The following is an 8816-nucleotide window of genomic DNA, read 5'->3' as shown; positions in this document are numbered from 1 at the left end:
AGCTGCAGGCAATGCCACCAGGACCACACGAAGCTGCAGGCAATGCCACCAGGACCACACGAAGCTGCAGGCAATGCCACCAGGACCACACGAAGAAGGCAAGATAGGGCAGGAACACCAAGCACATCCCTGCCTGCAGGCACTGACTCACAGGCTGAAAAAAAAAAAAAAAAAAAAAAAAAGAAAAGCAGTGATTCCTCCTGAAGTCATTTGCACCAGGTGGATGTGGTGCAAAAAAAAAAAAAAGAAAAAAAAAAGCATTTCACAGCTGTTAAATGGAGGCTGGCTGGGACACGCCGGGAACAATCTCTGAATCCTTCACCATCACCCGACGCGAGCTCAGGGCATGCTGTCCTCTGGCTGTGCCACACACATTAATGACGACCCGGGACTTCCCTATGACGATGGCCCTGAGCTCACCCCTCCACCCGCAGGTTTGGGATCTGTCGTTTTTGTTCACTGACAAAGTGTGAAGTCAAACCAAAGGAGGTATTCAGGAGCTCCCGTCACTCTTAAATGCGATTTATGCAATGAAGACAGCTGGGTAGATTGGAAGACTCTAACAGGAGTCTTTTGTGTTCAATTTACAGCTGAAAATACCCTCAGGTAACAAGAAAACCAACTAAATAAAATAACTTTTACAAACAGATGACAGTCGGACTTTTGAGGGAACTTTTTATGCCTCTGTGAGAGCGTACTCACAGCTGTTGTGACCTAAACAAATTAACCTCAACATTAATATTCACAGACTAATATGATTAATAAGATGCTGCCTTCCCCACGCTGCAAACAGCCTAAAGGAATGCTTCAGAGAGAGACACGCCGAATGGAGCAGCATTTTTGGAGCCACGCTGGTGGTTTTCCAAAGCAGTTTTTCTGCTGGGGGGGGATGGTACCCAACACAGTCCCCACAGTTTTAGGCAAAAGCGGATCTTGGGGTCCCTGCCCCCCCTCAGAATGGGTCTGCTGTGGGGTGGGGTCCTGCAGGCAGATGTGGGATGGGGAATTTGGGAACGCAGCCCAGGTTGCTGTCGAGCAGTGCCACAAGTCTTCCAGGAGCTCTCCTGGTGCACAGACAACGGGAAGGCTGCCAGGAACCGTGTGGGAACACCTGGCAGCTGTGCCACTGAGAACGGCCAACTCAGAATAAACCCTGGGTGAAATTGTGGACAGAATCATAGAATGGCTTGGGTTGGAAGGGACCCCAAGGATCATCAGGTTCCAAACCCCCTGCCACAGGCAAGGCCAGCAAACTCCTGATCTGGTGCTAAACCAGGTTGCCCAGGGCTCCATCCGACCTAGTCTTGAACACCTCCAGGGATGGGGCACCACAGCCTCTCTGGGCAGCCTGTGCCAGCACAGAACGCTTCCCTGCGCAGCGGAGCGTCACGGAAGGCAGACAGACACTTCACACCAAGCACACACAGCACAGCACCAGAGGGCGGGCACGCTGCCCCAACAAGTGAGAGGATCTCCCTGTGCTGGAAGGAAGAGCCCAACCACGTGCACTGCACTCCATCTTTGCAGCAGGCTGAGAACGATGAGGGAAAAAGGCTGTAGGTGGGTTAGGGGTAGGAGGACTGGACAGAGCGTTCAGCAGCTGCTGTTGGGATTCTCCTTAATGTAGAAGAGGGCTAGAGAGACACCCGGCCTCTGATCCCTCTGTGTAGAAAGGTACCCGAGTTATTCTGTTAGCTTGCAGAAAGTGCCTCCCTGCAGCTAGGGATTGCCACTGGGGAGCCAGAATTTCCCAGGGGGAAGATCCTCCCTGATGTCCAGCTGCAGCAAGCGCCCGGAAAGCTGTTCGGGTGCCAGAACCACGGGCTGGGATTTCCAGCAGGAAGGCGTCGAGTGGTATTTCTCCCCCAGGACTGAACACAACTTCAAAGCTCACCCAGCTCCTGTAAAGCTCTCATCCATAAGGCCAAAACTGGAAGGGCTCAAGACGTCCAAACAATCCACTATTACCAGAGAAAAACTTTGTTTCAAATTTGCAGTTTCTTGCAAAAAAAAGCAAACAAAAAAAACCCCAACCAACAGTCCGACACATCCTATTGACAAGAGGCAGCTCCCAGGCAGCCTGCCTTTACAGTTTTGAAGCCCACTGGCGTCTGATGGACAACAGACAACAGGCACTCGGGACAAAAGACGGACAAATTCTTCTGCTCTCGAAGCACTCACGCTCCCGCAAGCATTACACAAGATGCTAATGAGGGAACGGGCAGGCTTAATGCCAAGCATTAATTTCTCTGTAGCCAATCCTAAAAGACCAGAGCCAGGAGAGGACACGTGCCTTTCTCACAAGAACCAGAGAGCGACGAACCAAACCTAATCCCAGATGGGAGCAGAGGGTCTCCTTCCAGCACCACCGGGCACGGCCACTAACTGCACTCCCCCCCCCGCTTTGCTCTTTCTGCGTCCTCTTTCCCTTTGCACTGCCTGGGCTGAAGGACGGATATTCCACAGGAAGGAAAGACTGCCTCGGCTGCACCGAAATGGGACCACATGGCTTCCTGCCCCGAGCTGCTCCTTTCTACATAGGAGGAAAGAAGCGGAAAATCTGCATTTTCTGTCTCATCGAGGTTGCCGGTAAGGCGGTGAACTTAACCCCAAGCACCACATCACCTAGTCCGGCTCCTGCTCCAAAGAGGGCTTCTGTCAAAACTGAGAGGTGAGCAGTGCTGATCCACGGGTGGGGGCTGGGAGGCAGTTCCTGCTGCAGAGAGCTGCGGGGGGGGGGGGGGGGTCACAGCCACTGCTGCTCCTGGAGGGATGGGGAGAGTGCGGGACCTTGCCCACCCCCAGTGACACCCCCTTCCCCTCCACAGCAAGGCTTCCCAGGACTGCAGAACAGCCACAGCAGACACCAGGGGGTGACTGTCTTTCTGCCCCCAGCAATTGCTGCCTGACTGTGCCGTGCCAACCGCACAGCCACCTTTCACTCCTGGCCACCAGGAGCTCACCTTTGCCACCCGAGTTCTGCAGCACATGGGGACCCAGCTCCCAACCCCCCCCCCCCCCAGCCGGCTGCAGCATTGCTCTGGGTCACCTTCACCAACTCACATCTTCAGAGCTCTCGCACATCGCTGATGGTCATTCTGCACTCACTCTCCCCTGCACAGTGGATCTGTGGCAATTCGTTACAGGGAATGAGAAGCTCTGTTTCAAACCACGCCAGTCATTGCTATGCTCTGCCCAGTGCAAGAAAACCAGCCTACATCAAGGCAACTTCAAGAGAATGTAAGGGCTTGTGCAGATTCTTTATCGCATTCTATAACCAAATCTCAGAGAAACTTCAGCACACACACGTTATATAGGATACCTTCACGTCAAGCCATTGAACACACACAACACTAAAACCAAAGCCAATCAGTACGTATACAGGACGTTACACAAACAGTGAAGTGAGAAGCTTCATTAGGATTTCTCGACTGCTCCCAGTTCAAATTCTCACCCCAATGCAGTACTAACAGCCACTTATCAGCACACAGGAGTCATTGTTCCTCAGTAACAACAGACATATTTCCAAATGATTCACACTACCTGAGGAATGAATGCTTTCTCGACTCTGTTCCAGATCCCAGGTCAGGATTCTCCTTTCTATTCCGGTAAATTCCACCACGATATCACGTGTAGCAACAAGTTCTTGAAGCGGTTTCGTCAGATTTTTTCCTTTAAGGTAACCCTCTGCGCTCCCACGTGAGGCACAGGCATCTATCTCAAAGGCTCTGCTGAAAGCACTGCAGTGCGATCAGACGATGGCACAAGCGTGGAGTTCCTGCAGCCTCCTGCCAGCTCTGCAAACGCAGCCCGCGATTCTCAAAGTCACCCAACAGGGAAGCCACAAGCCAGCGCTCCAGCTTAAAGCCCGGGCAACACGCGTGAAAGCAATCTACAGAAAAGAAACGTTGAGAACGAAGATGAAAACAAAGCCTGACAGCTGCTGCTGCTGCAGCACGGGAGGTTGCAGCACTGCAGCAAGATCCGCCGTTCCCAGCTGTGCGGGGCTGCGCTGCATGCAGCACGGCGCGGCAGAGCTGACGCCAGCAAGCATCACACCCTCCCTGCACCACCTTCAGCTGCTTCACCTTCCTGCAGGCGTACTGCGTGCTGCAACAGAGGGAAACGCGAGAAGTAAAACGTTCCAGGTAAAGACCAATGGGTTTCTGCTAAAGAGTTGCTTCAGCTGGTGTTCATTTTAACCAGTCACGTAGAAAGGCTCATTTTCAGCTTAGGATGAAGCTACTACTTGAGAGGTCAGCTGAAACAAGTCAGTTGAAACAACTGGAGATTAAAACACATATCTGGAAACTACTGACGTGGGCCTGACTGTATTACACAGTGAGAATACGACCGCTCTGCAGCCTCTCCTTCTCCTGCCATGGCACCTGTATGACGAAGGCAGCGCCCGCCCCGCTCACCCTGCAGCCTTCCAGCAGCCATGGGGGATGAGCTGACCTCCTCCGTGCTGCCCGTGTGCCCACAGCTGGGAGTGCTGCTGTGACACAGGTCAGCCCTCTTGCATTGCCTCCTCCAGCAGCAGATTCCTTCCTCTCCTATCGTGCAGGCTGACACACGAGCCCCGGGCTTCAGGGTCTGCAATATTAACCAGCAAAGCTCGCTCTTACCAGGGCTAAGCAAGCCTCAGTGCTCACGTCCTCCTCCTGCCGCTCTGCTTTTGGCAGCGTGCACTGAAGGACGCATCTGGTCTCAGCCCCTGAGGTGTCTGCAGGTGTCTGAATGAGAGCTGTCCTACTTCTGAAGCGGCGACCACAAATCTGACCAAGAAATGTGGGTTTTTCATTGCCAAAAAAATCTATTCACGTTCACCAACTGCCCCTCACAGAACCACAAAGGTCACAAATTAAAACTGCAAACCTCAAAAGCATCTAAGTTAGTGACTTAATCTGAAACTAGGTGAGGTTTGGATACCACAGCCTGGGCTGTATGGGAGGTCAAACTATGATTTCCTCTACGACTTAAAAATCAATTAGCTAAGTGCATTCAGAACGGCGCTGACATGCAGCAAAATGTACAGCAAGATGGTCAGAGCCTGCACTGTCCCCTTCGTGATGGGAGGGAGCAAAGCAGCAGCAGGGCAGCCTGCAGCTCACACAGAGCATCACACGCACGAGCAGCCGCCCCTCTCACCTGGAATACTGCTGGGTTTTGCTGACCCAAGTTCAGTACAGCGGACCAGACCCCACTTGAGACGGCACTGAGAAGAAAATATTTGAGGTTCACTGAATCTAAGGAAGCTCTGGCACACCGGGCCAGGACCGCTGGGACCAGAGTGAACACAGTTCTGTGCTCACGTGCTCTACACGTAGTGCAAGCAGAAGCTCCACCAGCGCAGCGCAGCCAAAGCCCCCGTGAACACAGGGTGCTGGTACAGATGCAAACACAGGCACACAGGTGGCAATACCACACACCGTCAGGGAACATTCTCTTTGCATAACGGATCTCACAGACTGCAGACCAGATCCTCACGTTGAAGTTTCAGGCACTTTTCACCATTCTTACCTTGCTCCATGCTGCCCTTCCCTGCCCAGAGCATCCCTGCAGGCAGGATGGGACCAGACCGCGTTACAGAGAGGGCAAAGGGATGGGTTCATTTCTGCACTCCCACCACGGGGCTGCATCCCGTGTCAGTGGGGCAGAGCTGCAGAGGGCTCCCAGAGGAGAAAGGAAAGGCAGAGCCACCTCCTCCAGCCACAGCGCCCACGGCACCGAGCCAGCACTTCCTAAAGCCATGACTGGAGAGAACGGAATGGCACCGGGGTCTCCTCCAAGCTGACAGCGCTGCAGCAGCAGCTCCCAGCTCCCCTCTGTCGCACGGAAACAAACGCAGCAGCTGACATCTCCTTATGTTTTATAGCTGTGCAGTTTGGCATCCCTGCTCCCCAGCAGAGAATGCTGCGTTTCCTTCCTGGTGCTCGCGGTGTGGATCCCAACGCCAGCACAGCTCGTCCAGTTCTCACTGCTGCACAGAGAGGACACTCTTGGCAAATTACTACGGACCAAATTAAAACCCATTCACATTTTCTAAACGCCCTCCATCTTTTCAATCCTTTAGTCCAACAGTGCACGCGCCCTTCTGGATTGTGTTTCTGTAAGAATCTCAAACATTTGGGAATGGGAATGTTAAACGTGCTGCAAAACCCCTACGAGCAAGCACCAAAACAGTGTCAGCCCTGTTTTACCAAGGAGGAAATAGGAACTGCTCGTGCACGGTGTGTGTTCTGCTGAGCACAGTGCCCAGGCAGGGCTGTTTGTTGCACCTGTGTATCGCACTCCACCCTGCTGAGGGTTAAAGAACAGAGGGCTGAACTGCACCTTACCACCCCTTATCTGCGGAGATTAGAGCCCTGCAGGGCAGCATCACCTCCAAAACCCACAGAGGCAGAGACACGGGGAGAGCAGGGCCCAAACCGCCCCATTTTGGTGGCTAAAACACAACGCCATACTTTGCGCTCAATCATCAAAACGCGCTCTGATGGTCAGGCTGCTGAGTCAACAGAAATCCCACCAACCCCACGGGAACGGGGCTCGGCTCCTAACAGAGCCCTGCTCACTCATGTCCCCTGGGTTCTGGGGGAGAGGCACGGAGCTGCCAGGGGAGGGCTGAGGGGGTGGGGGTGAGGGAAGGGCTGTGCCCCTGAGGGCGGTGGGCACGGCACAGCTCCCCAGGTTGGTGGGCACGGCACAGCTCCCCAGGTTGGTGGGCACAGCACAGCTCCCCAGGTTGGTGGGCACGGCACAGCTCCCCAGGTTGGTGGGCACGGTGCCGATGCCAGAGCTCAGGGAGCACTGGGACACCGCTCCCAGCCACAGGGTTTGGGTGGTGCCGTGGGGGCCGGGCTTGGTGACCCCCATGGGTCCCTTCTATGTGGGGATACCCTGTGGCTCCACGACTTGCGCTGCACGTGTTAGCGCAAAACACGCCACTGCTACGACTCCTCATCATCGCGTCAATCTTCCGAAGCAAACGGCCTCCTGGACAAGATTACTTGCTTCATTTCAGCTTAACACTGATATCCAAACTGTCCCACGCCATGATGTGGCTCAGCTACATCACGTCACGTTGCTCTTCTCGCTGCCCACCACCCCCAGCGGGACAGGGATGGGCACAACCACAGTGCACAGCGCTGGGGTAACATCACACCCAGCGGTGCCAGCACCCATTTGAAAGAGCAAAACAACTCAGCCTTGGCTGCGAGACTGCTGGATTTATTATTATTATTTTAATATTCCCATCTCCGGTCACAGCCAGATTTGAGAGCACCCATTTTAGAACAAGAGCAGTTTTTGCTGACATGTACCAACTCGTGCTAAAGAAATAGATCCGGTCGCCTCTCCTTAGAGCACAGAGGAAGCTGGAGGAGCTGGCGGACAGCCTGCAGCGCCGCGACCTGCAGCGGCTCCCTAGGAAGCAGAAACCAGCCCGGCTGCCCCTAAATAAAGTGAGGAAGCTTTACTGCCTACAGGATGATGGGAAAGCCGAGGCTGAATGGCCACTTAGAGCTGGTACAGTTACAGAGGACCTCCTGCCACATACCCTTGCCCTGATTTAGCCCTCCAGGAGCAATCAGGGTCTGCTGTACAAGGATGCCCAGTTGGTCCCAGGGGGGGTTGGAGCCATCATCACATAGCAGCTCTGACACAAGAGGGGATCTATGCCTCTGCAAGTGCCACCGACCGAACCGCGGGATTCATCAACCGCCCAATGCACAGAACTGTGGTTCTGGACTCACACACACAGCAGAAACACAGAGGAATACCATCCCTCTTCACTATCCCGTGGGCAGGGAAACGTGTGTCTCTGCCAACAGACTGTAGGCACAGAGTGAGGAGCTGCGCTCTTTCCAGCTCCCGAATGCCTGAGACAACTCCGGGCTGTGAAAACACTTCTCCTTTTACCTTATTTCCCCTTTTCCCAGCAGCTCAGCTGGGGTGGGAAGACAACCAGGCCCTCCTGGAAGCTCCAGAAGCAAAAAAACGCACCCCATGCTGCATTTACGAGCACCATTTCCCAGTGATTTCAGCGAGAATTTTCACAGTGCTTGCAAGCACCCATTAACACCCGAGCCAACTGCGCCCTGCCAGGACGCGCTGATGAGTCGGGACGGACACCTGAACGCGGGGCCGAGTGGATTCAAGGCTTCAAATGGAGCAACAGAAAATGAAATGCAATGAGAGCGCGGTCACCGCCCGATACACCGGCACTGCGGCACGGCCACGTGCAGCGCTTTAATGCGTCTGACGAAAAGAGAGGAGACTTCTACGGGGTTAAACCAAGGAATGCCCTCAGGACGAGGAAGGGGCTGCGCTGGTTAACAAAGGCAGAGAGGCAGCGGGAAAGCTCACACGTAGGGGGAAAAAAAAAGGAAAGAAAGGAGAACGTTATTAAACGACACAATAAAGGCGGGCGGGTTGGGAAAAGAGAGGTAAATTCAGAAAAACCAACAATTGACGGGAAAGGAAGTATACAGACTTGCCGGAAATAAAAGATAACTAACTAACTAAATAAATAAATAAACGCCGGCGGTTTACTTCGCAGGAACCCCGTGCGCCTTAAAGAGTGCGGGAACCTCCCGAAGGGTCGGGAGTGCGACGGGCACCGGAGAGCCGACACCGCCGCGTCCCAACCCGGAGGGGCGAACCCCGGGCCGGGCCGGGAGCGGAAGGCAGCGCGGAGGGCAGCGCGGAGGGCGGCGGAGCGACCTCGGGAGGAACGCGGCGGCGCCGCCGGGGCCGCTCCGTCTCCGCCGTCGCGAAGCGGCCGTTGGGGGAACTCGGAAGATCCCTCGGAGCCG

At 54.5% G+C, this 8816-nt stretch overlaps 1 protein-coding gene across 2 annotated transcripts in view; it reads right to left on the bottom strand.

The window, feature by feature from the left end:
• The window catches only part of LUZP1 (leucine zipper protein 1), a 36948-nt gene that overhangs the window by 27021 nt on the left and 1111 nt on the right, over window positions 1-8816 (bottom strand). Inside the window, exon 1 of one of the 2 annotated variants that reach the window (XM_021375420.1) lies at window positions 3544-6578. The exons of the other annotated variant lie outside the window; for it this stretch is intronic. The gene's annotated coding sequence lies outside the window, so the exon portion shown is untranslated. Of the gene's footprint in view, window positions 1-3543; window positions 6579-8816 lie in introns of those variants that run through there. 2 annotated transcript variants of the gene reach the window in all.

This window comes from Numida meleagris, chromosome 22, assembly GCF_002078875.1.
Source record: "Numida meleagris isolate 19003 breed g44 Domestic line chromosome 22, NumMel1.0, whole genome shotgun sequence".
In the NCBI taxonomy this organism is placed as follows: domain Eukaryota; kingdom Metazoa; phylum Chordata; class Aves; order Galliformes; family Numididae; genus Numida; species Numida meleagris.
Note: the sequence above shows the minus strand (reverse complement) of the source record. Positions and strands in the feature narration are given on the sequence as shown.